The 17,664-nt window shown below is 40.6% G+C and overlaps 1 protein-coding gene and 1 long non-coding RNA gene across 4 annotated transcripts in view; one reads left to right on the forward strand and one right to left on the reverse strand.

Moving 5' to 3' along the window:
- Nucleotides 1-1,798: 1,798 nt before the first annotated feature.
- LOC124146033 lies at nt 1,799-17,410 on the reverse strand. The gene is made up of 3 exons (XR_006862629.2): nt 16,793-17,410; nt 13,393-13,438; nt 1,799-2,096 (listed from the first exon to the last, which is right to left on the reverse strand). It is a non-coding gene; the product is annotated as an uncharacterized LOC124146033 (long non-coding RNA).
- Nucleotides 4,002-17,664, forward strand: part of LOC124146032 (thymosin beta-like) — a 62,529-nt gene continuing 48,866 nt past the window's right edge. For all 3 annotated transcript variants that reach the window (XM_046516074.2, XM_046516079.2, XM_046516080.2), the window contains exon 1: nt 4,002-4,133. The gene's annotated coding sequence lies outside the window, so the exon portion shown is untranslated. The remainder of the gene's footprint in view (nt 4,134-17,664) is intronic.

Genomic DNA, 17,664 nt, shown 5'->3' on the forward strand with positions numbered 1-17,664 from the left:
GATGATATCGAACATATAGAAAAGTCTGGTTGGGACGCCAATAGGACATACTCTTTTAAGAAAGTAGTTTGATGTCCAGTTGACAGAAGATAAAGTATTGACCTTTTTTCACACGTCACCACCTCCGTTACTATTCAGCTGATGCGACTCACTCTGCATGGTGCTATACACTCCAAGCCTGTTTTCGATCAAAGATGGCGAAAGTGTGACTAGGAACAGGAAAAGCACACACACACGTACACGCACACGCACACGCACACGCACGCACACAATATTTCAACAAGGGTTTTGCACAAGAAACAGTCGTTAATAATAACGCTACAGATAAGGCTACACAATTATATAGTAACCAGTATGTTCCCGCACCTGTTTCAAGTAGTATTTACGTTTGTGGAGGCCAATGAAATAATCTTAAACGCGACATTAAATTAAACCCATTTCAACTCCCATTTGTTTCATATCATTGCAATGTTTCCTCCTGTTGTTTTCTCAGTCCGACTTATCGATGATCAGTGACGTTTACAAAGACAATGTAAGAAACTAAAACAAACATCTGGGCTTGAGTCATTCGGTTCTCGTTTCGACGAATGCCAGTCAGTATGTTTCCAACTAAGAAGGGGGTGTTGTTCACAGCATCAATCACTATATTGTCTGGTTCAGATTCGATTATTTGCAGGTCATATATAGCTAGACTGTTCCAGCTATAACAAATAGACCGAAGACTTTACGGTATTTCACACTGTCAGTCGACATAAGCTATACAGCCATTGATAAATTGAAATACAATAGCATTAGATCTATATGTTCTTGATACAGAACAGTTATCAACTCTTACACACCCGGTGTTTATTGTGTTGGACGCTGCTTATTAGAATCGGACGCTTATTAGAGGAAATACGGTAAGCTTTGATTTTCTGGGTTGGAGGCTTGTGGGGCTGGGATTGTGTATGGAGACTAGATAATTTTTACAGCCGCAGCTGCAAAACAAAATATTTTTTAGATTAAGATTTAGATTTTTTTAGATAAAACTATTAGTCTGAATATTTACTTGAGAGTGACACTTAGCAACAAATACTCGGTGCCTTAGAGCAGTGTTCGAAATACCTGCCTGCCCGACCGTCCGAGACGGGTTGATTTCAACTTGGGCTGCCAGATTTTCGAATCCCCCTGCCCGACAGTCGGGTTATATTTCATATGTAAAAATATTCTAAATATTTCCCGATGATAAGCATTATTTACATGATGTATTCTGGGATATTAAATACAAATCTAATCTAAAAAGTGTTTGCTATTTCTTTTCTTGCATTACTTCATGTTCAATTAATTCGATTTAAAGTTTTAATTAAATTATCCTGTGAAACATATGATTAAAGTGGGCAGGCAGGTTTTGGTCAGGGCTGGCAAGTATTTCAGTTAGCCAGTCCTGTGGTCTGGCTAAAAATTTTGGGAGTTTCATACCCTGCTTAGAGGTAACACGGTATATGGTGTCAATCTTCATTTCGCCCATCCTTGAAATGCTTACACCTCACTGGCCTGTATGTATGCCTTGTCTGACCCAGATGCGGTGTGTGTGTGTGTGTGTGTGTGTGTGTGTGTGTTTTATGTCTATTATGTGAACAAATCCTCATTGTATTAACATGTTTATATTAATCTTATTTAGATCTAAGGCGTCTTAGACAAAACTTTGAAGGCAAAACTGTTAGTCACAAATGTATAGTTGAAACAAATGCAAAGTAATTTCATTGAAGTGTTTTGTTTATTACCCATTGCATACAGTGTGATTTATATCTATGATTTCAGTACCATGTTCGACATGTTTAAGGTTGTAAAGTACACCGAGAGAGGCATGACTTGGGCAGAATATCGTGCCGTACAATTGTGTCGCACTATATGAGCGTCCCTCCACTCCATGCGGTCACTGATGTTGACAGATGTCACGCGACATTTTTCACTCCGGAAAACATCTGTTTTTGTGCGTTGCAGCAGGGTCATGATGTGTAAATGCTATCTGTTGTCGGTGATGTTGCGCCGATGGTGGCACAGAATGAAGTTGCAGACACTGCGTGAGGTCAGGACAGTCTGAATCAACACGTGGGCTACAATACAAAACAGGAAATGTTTTTGCATGACAATGTCTTCAATGTACGGTAGCCCGTTTTGGTAGTAATCTGCGAAGAGTATTCTGAAAAAGAGCATTACATTACACCGTAGTCATCAGTAGTAAAGTCGGTATTTGACTGTGGTATGTAAATAATCTAGCCTGGACTAGACAAACAAGTGATCGATCGAGTCATAACCAGTACATCTGGAGTGGTGAGTGAATGGGACTATGCACACTAAACTATTTGACCTTTTGACCCGTGAAATGACTTTATTACAGGGGTCACGGGTGGCCCAGTCGTGTAAGGCGCCGCGATTCGATGTGCAGAGTTGCGTCCCTTGGGCACGCCAGAAACCTATGATTGTGGGTTCGAATCCCGGTTCGCCCCGATTATGTTTCTAGGTTTGTCAGCACCATACCCGTGCTCGTGGGTTTCACCGAGGTGGTAAACGTCTGAGACCTGCATCAATTCGGGCTTTCCTCCCACATTAAGCTGACACGCCGCGATATACCTGGAATACTGTTAAAAGTGGCGTTAAACCAAACTCACTCACTCACTCACTCACTCACTTTTAACACTGGCCAAGATATTTCCATTAAGGTATTTCACGAAATTTTGTACGTCGAAGTACGCGTGGAATGCCACGTCGAACCAATGTTTCGTTCCCTAAATACTTTTTGTTTCCAACTGCAGATGCCGGGAGAAATGTGCCTTTGGTAGGGAGACTGGGACTGTTTGAAACATCTTCCCAATAAACGATGTTAAGATTATCCTGAGAGTTCGTGATCTTCAAGATTATGCCACAATGGCATATCATCCTGGAGATCATGTTGTCTATACAGTAACTGAGGGTGTCCCCACCTCACTCTTCCCTGAATCCTGAATACTATCTAATTTTTCACTAAGTCTCAATGCTCACCCCTGAATCCCGAATACATGTACTACTTAAAGCAAATCCCGAAAGTATTGGGAGTAAGGTTCTATTTGAAGTCAAATTACTGAATAAAATATCGAAACAAATAAAATATGTATATTTTTCGTACACCATTACTATATATTCCAAAGTGGAATCTGCGTAAAAACTCCCGAATAACCTCTTACTATACACCCGAATCGCGCGAAGTAAAATGGGGTTGGCAGCCTCGTAACTTGGTTTGTTTGTTTGCTTGTTTTACTCCGCACGGCGGTCTGTAAATAATCGAGCGTGGACCAGACAATCCAGTGATTGATATCATGAGCATCGACCGACGCAATTGGGATCGATGACATGCATCAACCAAGTCAGCGAACCTGACCACCCGATCCCTTTAGTCGCATCATACGACACGCATCGTCGCCTTTTACGGCAAGCATGGGTTGTTGAAGACCTATTCTATCCCGGACGTGCACAGGTCGGCGCAATTGGGATCGATGACATGCATCAACCAAGTCAGCGAACCTGACCACCCGATCCCTTTAGTCGCATCATACGACACGCATCGTCGCCTTTTACGGCAAGCATGGGTTGTTGAAGACCTATTCTATCCCGGACGTGCACAGGTCGGCGCAATTGGGATCGATGACATGCATCAACCAAGTCAGCGAACCTGACCACCCGATCCCTTTAGTCGCATCATACGACACGCATCGTCGCCTTTTACGGCAAGCATGGGTTGTTGAAGACCTATTCTATCCCGGACGTGCACAGGTCGGTATAACTTAGTGAAACCATGGGGAAACTAAAAACGATGACAAAATCTGCTTAGCGAGTTTTATGGGCTTTCGTGCATACAATTTCTTAAATCATTAAATATATAAACCTATATCAGTACTAAACAAATTGTTCAGTTTTATCCATATGAGAAATCCCGCGAGGATTACTGGTTAGAAAGGTCCAAAGCAACCTCTGCTGGTCATAAGAGGCGGTATTTTGTCCACGCAAGGCTTCCATAGTGTGGCGAGGACACACCCACGCGCGAAAGTGATTCATTGGACTAGAGACTTACAGCCTGGGACGGTACAGCGACAGTCAGTTAACAACTTCAGCTAAAGGTAAGGTTTTGATTATTGCAAATACAACCACAAACTATCACTACTAGCACCACAATAAGAATGTTACATCGTTTAAAACGGGCATTGTCTGTATCTTGTAGCTCGTGGCGTATTGCAGGGTTGACGAGGTGCAAGCAACAAGTTGCAGTGCATCTGGCATGGAGTGATCTCAGTTTCGTCTTTGTTAGATCTTGTTAAGGATTCCTTTCAACCCACATGCAGCGATAAAGAATGATATGATATCACAAACACTTTTGAAGCGGGTCTGCATGTGTTAATTCATACATTTTTATGACAATTTCTTGTGGCATTTGGTGACATTTTCGCTTAGCTGTGTAAATCATCCGTTGTTGTTTACTGAAGTTTATCAGTTTCTGCTTGGCATGCTCTTCAAGGCTACGTGTGTGGACGCTTTGCTCTTTGTAAGCTCGGGGTATTTAAAGGCCTTAGCCAGTATGAGCTGAAGAATTGTGGTTTTCTAGGTAAATGTTGCCCGATTATATCTCTGTTGCGTGAAAACACATAACACTTCGACTATGCCTATCACTGATGGAATGTGAAAAAAAACCAAAGTTAACTTTGCATAGGCTTGCCCTGAGTTCATTGTTTACATAACTTGTCAGTGTAGGAATGTAGGGTTGACTAAAATACATTTCAAATTAACAATTCAATTTGGGAATTTCAATTTAGTCATCAATTTGAACATTTTAATTATATAGAATGATTTGATGAAATAATGATCTCAGATTTTGCATTATGTTAAGTATATTTAACCTTCTACTTCGAACAGGCAATCATGCTCCTCGATCAAAGGTTAATTCATGTTTTTAATTTTCTCACCCCATCACATTTTCCCCTTGTACATGGTGACAGACAACACATTCAGTTCACATGGCAGCCTAAAGGTCATCTAGATGAACACATAGACATTTTATGAGTCAGCTCACCGTGGCGGATGTGTGCAACTGTTTGATAACGTAGAGTGTCGGTTTACCCGGAGGGACAACTCTGAAGAGGAAGACCTAATTTGTCACTTTCTTGGTGATTATGTGCACCATATAAAGCAGTGAATGACTGCATGGCCAACTTTGGTAGCCGTCTGCGTGTTAGACGATTTGCTTGTGAGGACAAAGAAGGGGTTAGAATCCCCATGTGGCTACAATCTGTGGAGACCATTCTGGTTTTCCTGTCATTATATATACTTGTTTGTTGTTTTATGCCGCAGTCAGCAATATTCCAGCCATAAAATGGCCTTATGTAGCTGAAATAATGCAGAAAGCGGAATCATAAACCTCTGCTCAGAGCGCCCCATAGCTTCATGCTCTTAGAGACAGTGAACCTGAGCTTGTGCTCTTGAGAGAATGACCTAGGGTTTAGGCTCTTGAGAGTGACCCAGAGCGTATATGCTCTTTAGAGAGTGACCCAGAGCTTATCCTCTTGAGAGAATGACCAAGTGTTTATGCTCTGGAGAAAGTGACCCAGAGCTAATATGTTCTTGAGAGAGTGACCCAGAGCTAGTATGCTCTTGAGAGGGTGCTCCATAGCTTCTGCTCTTGAGAGAATGACCCGGAGCTTATGCTCTTGAGAGAGTTACCCAGAGTGTATGCTCTTGAGAGGATGCTCCATAGCTTATGCTCTTAAGAGAGTGACCCAGAGCCTATATGCTCTTGAGCAGAGGGAGAGGGGCATGAGTATTAAATAAATGCTCTTGAGTAAGGGCTCTAGAGATTAGGACATTACCTTTGACAATATTATTTTTAAAACTCATATTTCTTATCCTTTAAATAAGAATTTACATGATTGACAATTACTGTTGGTTGCATACTTAGTATTAAAATTCCTTCACGCAGAACACTTAGATTACTTGCTTTGATGATAGGATCAGGAACTGTGAGCAGGACATCAGCTGATTAATCTTGTCAAGTCATCACTTGTTTCAGAACTACAGCCAACCCCACACATTTGTTAGGGAACAGTAAATTTGCTGATGAAACAGTCTGATTTGAATTCAATGTTTCAGATCATCTTGAAATATTTTGTATTCATTTGAATGTGTTTGAATAATCTGAATGTTTGAAGTTAACGTTTTGTTTTGTGTATGTGTGTTTTGTTTTTGTTTTTTTTGGGTGGGTGTGGGGAGTACATTTTAGATGTGTGTTTGATTCATTTACATTTTTCAGAGTAATATGAATGTTTCACATGGATTTGAATGTGTCTAATCTAAATGAATGTTTCATAAAAATCTGGATGTTTCATGTTGATCTGAATCTGTCTTATCTTAATCAATGTTTCATAATAACTTGAAGGTTGATTGTTCAGTTATTATTGTGAATGTTTCCTTTTAAAGTAAATATTCCAGAATAATTTGAAGTCTTCAAATTCATTTAAATGTTTCAGATTTCTAAAAGTCTTTCTGCTATGTATTGTAAGGAATTACAGTAACTCTGCTTCAGGCTTGAAGTGGATCTGTGAGAGACATAATCCTGCATTGAGGTACTTTGAACGTGTCTTTCAAATATTGGTAAATCTAGGTCAGTAATATAGCATCAGCATGTACACTTGTTGTGAGTAAAAGTACTGCTCAAAATGTTGGATCTTTTTCGTTCCGTTTGTTACGTTTGATCAATACATGTCTACACTGATGAATGGAGTCTTTCATGGAAGGGCAGTATAGAGGAGAGACTAGCCGGCATGTTACCCAGTTATGTCAAAGAACTTGCTTGATAATGGTGTTAGAACCTACACCGAAACGTTGCTCTTAATTGTAATAAAGAAGTTGTTCATCCATAAATTCTTATCCTTACTTAGTACTCCAGCTTCTAAATGCCTATCAAAGAAGTATGTCAAAGAAGCATGTGTATTCTCACTATGGAAATAATACTGGGATTTATTAAGAATTCTGAATTAAACGCCATTGGCAGGCTAATAGGCTTAAACAATTTTTTTGTTCACAATCAAAAATTTAAAAATTATATATTGGTTGCTGTGAAATAGCTGAGATGTTGCTGACTTTGACGTTAACAATCAACCTACTCTTTGTATCTTGACATAGCTGTCAACCCCTGGATGTCTAAATGAGTGGGAAACCAGGGTGCAGGGGCTTCAAGCCCTGCTGGATCCTGACTCCAGGGCTAACTGGTTTTGAATGATTTTAAGACCATTCATTTTCAATGGCCTTAGAGAGCATGTATTCTGAAAAATTATATTTTTATCTACATTTTATATGAATGCGTGAGAAACTCTCAACCTTGCGTGTGAGCGTGACATAGGTGATAAATGCGTGAGACTCACGCGAGATGCGTGAGAGTTGACAGGTATGTCTTGAGATTATTTATCGATACGAAACACTGTTTATAAATACCTTTTGACAAATTGTTTTATGAACCTACAAATAAACAAATACCAAGACAGTATGATACGCAAAGCACATTTTGGTATTCATAAATGAAACATGCTATTATAAATCACGATCGAAAGAAATCTTTAGAGTTGCGACTGTTTGTATCTCGCCTTGGTGTATGACATTCACCGAGATGATGGTGAATAAAAATTATTCAACTACAGTAAACTACAGTAAAAAACTTATTTTTTAGTCCTGGCCTTTTGTTGTATATATGCTATGTTTATAACGAACTACGGTTATAACAAACTAAAATTAGTGGTCCCTTTGAGTTCGTCATAACCGTAGTTTACAGTACGCTTTCATTCCAAAGGTCTGACCTAAAAAAATTTAAGAGTGACCTGTGTCACACTTGAATGAAAATGCATTTTTATCCCTGGTTCATGAAAAACAGCCTTTATGTGAGAGGTTACTGTTTTTCATGTATTGTATATTGTATCTTGTATTGTATATTGTATCAGTACCTCACTATTGCCATCTAGTGTATCAGAACAGGTGTCTGGTTCTCACATATTGTACGGGGGCACGGGTGGCCCAGTCGTCTAAGGTGCCGCGATTCGCTGTGCAGAGTTGCGTCCCTTGGGCACGCCAGAAATATATGATTGTGGGTTCGAATCCCGGTTCGCCCCAATTATGTTTCTAGGTTTGTCAGCACCATACCCGTGCTCGTGGGTTTCACCGAAGTGGTAAACTTCTGAGACCTGCATCACTTGGGGCTTTCCTCCCACATTAAAGGGGCACTGATCTAACGCAATTCCCCGGGACTGGTTGTTGCCTTTGTTATTGTTTTTTCCCAGCGAGTACCCGGATGTATAGCAGAAATCTAGACTAGTTCGCGACCTCTGCTACGCCATTCGTATGCGCATTAGTCACTTTTATGGGTAGTAATGGCGTATGGTCACATTGATCAACAAAATGAAACACAGTTTTCGAGATAATAAGGAAATGTAGGTATCTTTGTGAGTAGCATCGGTAATGGTGACGAAGTTTTGACTTGCTTGGTAATTTTGCGATTATCGTTTACACTATTTTGACTTGCAACACAAAGTAAATATTTCACCTGAGCATATGCTTTGTTATAGTGTGTATATTTTTTTACTGTCAAATGTGTAACAAATTTATTAAACGTCTAAATATTCAGTTATTTTACAAAGTGACTGAAAAACATTTCCATCTGTATTATTATGACAACGAATTCCAAACATTTTGATGTTTAATGTCATCACCAAGAGACTGAAAATGTTACGTTGAAAAGTACATTTCTAAGTTGTTTGGCTTTTAACCCTACATAATAATCTGTTGTGATGTTTGTAGGCCCTTTTGATCGTCTTGATCAATCTGGACAGATTTTTTAGTCAAAATGACTGAAATATTTACACATTTTATAAATTGCCTGAGAGAATCACATTTTACGAATTGACGGTAATATATACACGCTTACAAAGGAAAAGACCTGTGACAACAACGTCTATCGCGCATTGAAGAATTTCCCAACCAAGACGTAGAGAAACAAGAACGAATCGGTTCAAATGAAGGAAAACAAAATGCAAATATCATAATTACAACCTACCAAATTTATGTGTATAAGTTTTAGGCAGCTTCCTTGTTCGAGGAATGTATCCGTAAATATCCACACAAAGGAACAATATTCCACTCGTCTGCATCTGTACAAAGAAACGTATTCGATGTCACGTGTCTCAGTAACAATCAAATATTTTAAAAGATGTATATCGTTTCGGGATATTATAACCCGTGTTCGTTTCTCAACTGGTCGCTTGGATTGTTTCAGGTGTTTCACATAGTTGTCACGTCTCAAAGGTCGGCTGAGAAAGCCCACGTGACAACTATTTTCATAACGTCCACGGTTCCTAAAAATTCCATTGAGTGATAGATAAAGATGATCAATCAATCAACGTATTATCAGTTAACCCTTTGAACAAAGTATGTTGTTTTTACATCGGCACTTCGCGCCATGATATGAGTGTATTCCCTTTGTTTTAGTAAACCTAGACATGTAAACACTCACTCTTGACATATCCACTGTGCAAGATAACAGTGATTAATCAATCAACGTATTTTCTGTTAATCCTTTGATGACTAGGAACGATCCGTTGATTTACAAAAAAAAGTATATCAACTGATCATTCATCTCTTGCTGGGCTGACACGTGCACATTACATAACACACATTTCACCTCACTTCAAACCATGATTTAGATTGAATAATTACCCCAGACACAATAAATGCCAAATGGGACCCTTTGTCAGGTAATCTAAGTGGTGCTACCACTAATTGTACCTGTAATAAATTCATTAACTGAGCATCAAGTGAATGATGACAAATACACAAGTGTAGGTTTATACGAGAAAACGTGGATGACAACAAGGGAGTAGCAAGCCGAAATACGAAAATGCTGTTACAGCATGGATACTTTTTTGGTATTAAACTATAACCATCTGGGGTATTTCCAAATGACGACATCCGATAAGCTCCCTTGTTGTTTTTGTCTGTTTGTTTAGGCTGAAGAAATTAATTAACATGCGCCCTTTGTCGAAATCTTTATAGATCACAGTTAACCAATCAGTGTTCAAAAATACGTAAAACAAATATTGCCTCCAGCCTCCAAGTTTATTTAGCTGTCCTTGCAGACGGTACCCCAGTCTCTGGTCACGCTCAGTTGCGTTGCGTATCATCCGGGTACTCACGGGGAAAAAACAATAACAAAGGCAACAACCAGTCCGTTAGATCAGTGCCCCTTTAAGCTGACACGCCGCGATATAACTGGAATACTGTTAGATGCGGCGTTAAACCCAACTCACTCACTCACATATTGTGCGTTGTATATTGTATCTTGTATTGTATCAGTACCTCACTATTGCCATCTAGTGTACCAGAACAGGTGTCTGTTTTTCACATATTGTACATTGTATCGTATCAGTACGTCGCTATTGCCATCTAGTGTATCAGAACAGGTGTCTGGTTTTCATGTATAATGTATCATCTTACAAACTTACACATCTTACTATTGTCATACATGATGTATAGGAGCAAAGTGTATAATTACATCCTTAATCCTTGGGTGAAAGTTCAAGCGTTGATAGACACTTTCATCAGCAGGATTGTAAAAGTGCTAATATATGACTCAAGAAGGTTAAATGCAAATTAGGTTACAATAGTTTTCCTTGTGTGAAGATCATGGCAAGTCTGTCCCGTGTCACTTTCCTTCTAGACTTTAAGGAGGTTAATGAGACTTTTTTATAATCCTTCATGAGGATAAAAATGGGTAACAGGAAGTAACATCTTGGTCACAGATGAGGGGTCACTATGGCTGCTCACCATGGCAACTGCAGTCCTGTTTTCAAAATAGACAGAAGATTACTCTCATGAAAAAGTATTTAAGCAATGTTTAAAATTAAGAGTTGAATTCAAGGTGTCCTTGGTACCTTAATCATGCTAATGTTTAGATAAAACTTCAAATAGCAGTGGCATTTATGGCAGTAAACATCAATGATCCATCGACTGTCTTTTGATAATTCAACAGAACAAATTATTTAACAGCTGAGTAGTAGTACATGGCTTTGTGATGTACAGTCGGAAAGTCAGACCTTGAATCTCTAACGCTATACATGCGATATTTGTTTTGTTTCAAATTTTTGTTCATGATTAATCTTTCTACTTCATCAACGTGTTAAGAGTTTCTGAGAAGGATATTGTTAAGGTGAGTAGTGGAGACAGGTTAGTCCTTAAAAGGATAACAGACGGTAGGCTAGTTCTGTGAAGGGTAACAGATGGTAGGCTCGTTCTGTGAAGGGTAACAGATGGTAGGCTAGTTCTGTGAAGGGTAACAGATGGTAGGCTAGTTCTCTGAAGGGTAACAGATGGTAGGCTCGTTCTGTGAAGGGTAACAGATGGTAGGCTAGTTCTGTGAAGGGTAACAGATGGTAGGCTAGTTCTGTGAAGGGTAACAGATGGTAGGCTCATTCTGTGAAGGGTAACGGATGGTAGACTAGTTTTTAGAAGGGTAACGGATGTAGGCTAATTCTGTGAAAGAAAACAGATGGTAGGCTAGTTCTGTAAAGGGTAACGGATGTGGTCTAGTTCTTAGAAGGGTAACGGATGGTAGGCTAGTTCTGTGAAGGGTAACAGATGGTAGGCTCGTTCTGTGAAGGGTAATGGATGGGAGGCTAGTTCTGTAAAGGGTAACGGATGGTAGGCTAGTTCTGTAAAGGGTAACGGATTTGGTCTAGTTCTTAGAAGGGTAACAGATGGTAGGCTCGTTCTGTGAAGGGTAACGGATGTAGGCTAGTTCTGTGAAAGAAAACGGATGGTAGGCTAGTTCTGTAAAGGGTAACGGATGTGGTCTAGTTCTTAGAAGGGTAACGGATGGCAGGCTAATTCTGTGAAGGGTAACGGATGGTAGGCTAGTTCTGTGAAAGGTAAGGGATGGTAGGCTCTAGTTCTTTGACGAGTTATGGATGTAGGCTCGATCTGTGAAGGGTAACGGATGGTAGGCTCTAGTTCTTTGAAGAGTACGGATGGTAGGCTGCTTCTGTGAAGAGAAATGGATGCTAGGCTCTAGTTTTTTGAAGAGTTACGGACGTAGGCTAGTTCTGTGAAGAGTAATATATGGTAGGCTCTAGTTCTTTGAAGAGTTACAGATGAGAAGTTACTGTTAAAAGGGTAATAGATGAGTGGTTAACGGAAGAGGCATATTATTTATACAGTGGATAACAAAGATGGGTTAATTTGTACTTGGATGGGAACAAACATAAGTATTTTCAGGGAAGCAAATGAAAGTTTAATGCTTAGAAGGGTACTAAGAGGTGGTAAGCACTTGGACGGCAACTGTAGTGTGTCATTTAACTGGACCATTGATCCATTGCCTGAACACAACTGTTGGTATGATATTCAGACTTTGTGTTAAACTATTTCCTCTCTCTCATTCAAGAGGACAGGATTAAATTGAGGTTTTATCGGTGTGTCCAAGGCGTGGGCGCAAGGTCAGAAGTGTTTATGACCTGACGGTTTTAGGATAACTATGATTGAGGAGACTTAGCAAGGGACAGATTAGGTTTGTGTTTTATTGATCATGTTGGTGATAACCGGATGAGATTTGCAAGGACCACTAGCAGAACTGTCCGTCATTTTCATGAAGATATGATCTGTTTGCATTATTATAGTAAGCAAGCAATGTGTTTATAACAAATTACTTTCTATTTAGATAATTTAAGTTAACCTTTGAAATATATATTTACATATTTTTCACTAATCATTGTTCTTTTAGCTCGAGTTATCAAAATGGTTGGGTAGATGAAGTTTTAATTGTTTATGAATAATGTGTGTTAGTTTATCGTGATGGGGGATTGAACTAATTTAATTTGTAAAAATGTGCTTCAACTGTTGGGTAGGGTAAAATTGGGTTGCTTTCATAAAAAATAATTTTAGCATATTTGATGATGAATTTGTGTAGGAGTTAGTTACAGAAACTTCAGCAGGGTTGAACTGGGATGAGGTCAAGGAAGGAGCTTATTTTTTTTAAAACAAACCAGGAAATATTTCATTCACGGATTACATGATGTTGAACATTTCCAGCTTAAAGCAAAACACTACGCTGATTGTCTGAAGAGATTTAGACGCTTTTCAAAAAATCTTGTGAATGTCCGTGGAAGTTGGAGAGGGCTGGAGTGATAGTCAAACATGGGCAATTTACTCTGACGACAAAGCAAACAAGCAACACTGGGCAAACAAGAGAACGTGAAGTAGAGACTACATTATCCCAACCCACCACCTGCCACACGATGGGTCTTTATGGGACAGTCACGTAACCCAGAATGAGGTGTGAAGAGCCCTCTGACTTACCGTGTTCGTTCCTAGTGTTGGGTTTACATCCCACATCTGCTGAGACCTATTAATGAAAAAACGAAGAAGTATTTAACTTTTGGGTGGGGCCAGTTGTGAAATATATTGCAATATGTTTCCTATAAGTATGGTTGGGGCACGGGAGGCCCAGTCGTCTAAGGCGCCGAGATTCGATGTGCAGAGATGCGTCCCCTGGGCACGCCAGAAACCTATGATTGTGGGTTCGAATCCCAGTTCGCCCCGATTATGTTTCTAGGTTTGTCAGCATGTGTGTTAGTGTGTGTGTGCGTGTGCATGTGCATGTGCATGTGCATGTGCATGTGCATGTGCATGTGCATGTGCGTGACTGACTCCGACCCGACCACTCTTTGTTTTATCCCCCTAATGCTGAATGCCTGGCCGGATAATAAGTACCATCTTTTAAGGTCTTTTCGTATGCTATGGCCAGGATATTGAACCACCGGTCTTCCACTCTCTGGGCAGTCTCTGTCCACTACTGCCCACTTGCTGCCGCTAAACAAAGATCTGAGGACATCCCATTACGGGTCACGTCAGACTGACCTTTCACGAACTCTGACCGACCAAAGGAAAGACTGACAAGAAGTCGACATTAGCCAATCAGAAGGCAGCTCTCTCGTGCTTTACAGCACTTATTTCAAATTGGCGACTACGCTTCGAAACATATTTTGACAAATTCTCGTTTAAAAATTTGAAACCTGAACAAAAGAACATTCTCGAATGGCTAATATATGGTCTAGATTGTATAGATTCAGTCGTAAAGCCCGTAACTATCGTTCGGAATACCCCGTTTTAAAGTTTTCGAGGCTGCATGATGAGAAATCACATTCGAACTGGTAAGAGACGCTCTCATTGGTCGGATGAAAGGTCGTTCTGGCATGACCCCTAATGGGATGTCCTCAGATCTTTGTTTAGCAGTAGCGAGCTAAGATCTAGTTTTAATGAGATTGAATTCGTACTGGAAAATGAATAAATTGTGAATTATTTGCATGCTGCCATTTTCTTTGTGTACAATAGAACAATGGGATGTGTTATGATGTTACCATTTGTTAAATCGCACGAATGCCAATGCATAGAGATAGTTACTTATATGTTATAAATACGTAAAGAGCTGAACAGCTGATAAGTCAATCACGAAAACCTTCTCACCAATCGCGTGAAAGTGCAGGTTGGTCTCGTGCAGCAGTGATGGGTTTCAAACTAGCCGCGAGGCTGATCCCTCGGTATATGGTCTCTGCTTCTGGTAATTCAACAAATCATGTTATTTAACAGCGGAGTAAAACTACATGGTTATGTGGACCATTGATTGGGTTTTGTTGTTGTGTCTCGTAAGCTCTTGACCTTGAGGTACATTCCAACTGTGTAAGGGGTGGATGTCTCCAGGTGATGAGATCTCACCAGACAAGGAGAAGGAAGTGGAATTCCACTCTTCACAGTTTATGGCCTTAACCCTTTAGGGGATCATGTTACGTGGCCATCACTAAGGTGTAGGACAAAGCAAGCGGGCTGAGCTAGTAAAGGGGTGATACTGTCTGGTGAGCCCCTTTGCTGAAGAGCCGAGTGGTCCTCTACACTTGAACTGTTTACTTAAAGGAACACACTAATGTCTCTCAATGGATCTGTGTGTTCTACCTAAAGCCCAGGGATATCCTTGTCTTAAAGTGGACGACACAAAATATTAACTCTTTTCCGTGACCCTGGCTGTGTGGGTGTTCCTGAAATTGGTCAGTGTTGTTATTTTATTTTATTTTTGACCACTGATTTGTCCGGGCTTGAAGTCGTACAGAATACTGTCTTAAATCCTGATTCCCCTGCTTTCACTTGAACACCTCTTTTTTTTCCCTGTCGCTCACTCTTGTTGAGACCTCCTTTAATTCCCTGTCATCCACTGAGGTGGAGACCTCCTTTAATTCTCTGTCGCTCACTCTTGTGGAAATGCTCTTTAATTCCCTTTCATCCACTGAGGTGGAGACCTCCTTTAATTCACTGTCACTCACTCTTGTGGAGACCTCCTTTAATTCCCTGTCACCCACTAAGGTGGAGACCTCCTTTAATTCCCCGTCACCCACTAAGGTGGAGACCTCCTTTAATTCCCTGTCACCCACTAAGGTGGAGACCTCCTTTAATTCCCTGTCACCCACTAAGGTGGAGACCCTTTAATTTCCTGTCACCAACTCTTGTGGAGACCTCCTTTAATTCCCTGTCACCCACTAAGGTGGAGACCTCCTTTAATTCCCCGTCACCCACTAAGGTGGAGACCTCCTTTAATTCCCTGTCACCCACTAAGGTGGAGACCCTTTAATTTCCTGTCACCAACTATTGTGGAGACCTCCTTTAATTCCCTGTCACCCACTAAGGTGGAGACCTCCTTTAATTCCCTGTCACCCACTAAGGTGGAGACCCTTTAATTTCCTGTCACCAACTATAGTGGAGACCTCCTTTAATTCCCTGTCACCCACTCTTGTGGAGACCTTTAATTCCGTGTCACCCTCTCTGTCACCCTCTCTTAAATTCCTCTACTCCCACACACCTGATTTATTCATGTGACCTGGAAACCGGATACAGCCAATGCTATGCAATTATCCATTGTGTAAATGAAAGATTAAGCCAAAGTAGTGAGCATGCAATACTTTTTACATCTTCAGTTAGCTGCTGTTATAGTTTGGCAAAAAACGTACAATTTAGGAAACATGATATTAAAAAGTTAGTGTAATTCCTGACAGATTGTCAACTGGTTGAATTATGACTCTTCTTTATCATATAGTTGAGATTGCAGGGCACAATAGGTCTCTGTTTGTGGCGTCTACTCGGAGAGTGGAAGGTCAGTGTGGTTCAATCACTGTCCGCCTCATACCCAAACAGGCTAACGATTGTACTTGTTGCTACCCTACCTGGTGCAGCTTTAAGGGAAAATCAAAGAAGAATTTAGTGTTTTGAGGATTATTCTTAGCTGAGCTTACTATACATACAATTTTACTTGACTTGGAGGTCGGACTAGTGGCTAAAGTGGCTAAATGCTGGATGATCTTGGATACAGTTGCTCAATATGGACTGATCATGGGTACGAATCCTGGTTCGCCCCGATTATGTTTCTATATCTGTCAGCACCATACCCATCTGAGTGGGTTTCACCAAAGATCTGAGACTGGCATCACTTTCCTCCCACATCAAGCTGACACGCTGTGATATGACTGGAATACTGGTCAAAGCAGCGTTGAACCGATCCCTCCCAACCACCCACCCACTCACTCACTCACTCACTCACTCACTCACTACTCACTCACTCACTCACTCACTCACTCACTCACGTCTCAAACAATCAGCCAGGAATGTTAGTTGCGTATAAAACAAAGTGCAAGAAAATTAAGAAACAATTCCTGACCTTCTACCCATGATCCATTGGCATGCTACTGTAAACAGTTTCCTGAACGTAGTTGTTGTGTCCTATAAACATCTGTCTAAACCGGATCCATGAGGGTCAACTACAATCAAGCTATTTCTCATCCTCATTAAAGAAAAGTCAGGACATGCATATGAGGATACAACACACAATTGTATCCCAAATGCAAGAGTACATCACTTATCCTTGCACATTCCATCAGCATCATGTATTTTGTACTATGACACGACTGGCGACTGAGTGTCATTTTGCTTTGCGTTTAAGCCAATTGTTTCATTTTTTCCAAATGACCACCTCCATGGATAGTGGATAGATAGTTTGCCTGCAGAGAAGAGCATCAGTGGTTTGATTCCCGACCACATCACACCTAAAGACGTTAAAAGATGGTACCTGGGATTGAATCTCACCATGGGGACGTATCAGACCTGTGGATCAGTGAAATCATAGATGGAGCCCTGATGATCTTGTGTTAGCTTTCCCTTCTACCTACCTTTTCCATCGGAAAACTCTTTTTCTTTGGTGATGAAAATGTAGATCGCCTCTGTGATCTACTGGTAATGCATCTGCCCAGAGAGCAGAAAGTCCCGGGTTCGATCCCTGGCCGTGTCCTACCAAAAGACATTAAGAGATGGTACTTGTTGTTACCCTAACTGGTGCTCGGGATGAAGGGGCTAAAACAAGGACTTGGTCGGCTCGGAGTCAGTATACTGTGTGTGAGTGGAGTATCCATGTAAATCTGCGACATGGTATCTCAGTGGAGTAGCAGTATAAAACCAGGATAAGTCTGAACTAGTAGAAGCAGCCACACATACACTTGCACTGCATGTATGTCTTTTTGTAAGTGCAATAAACTT

Source organism: Haliotis rufescens, unplaced genomic scaffold (genome assembly GCF_023055435.1).
Source record: "Haliotis rufescens isolate VD_foot unplaced genomic scaffold, xgHalRufe1.0.p SCAF_7, whole genome shotgun sequence".
Lineage (NCBI taxonomy): Eukaryota > Metazoa > Mollusca > Gastropoda > Lepetellida > Haliotidae > Haliotis > Haliotis rufescens.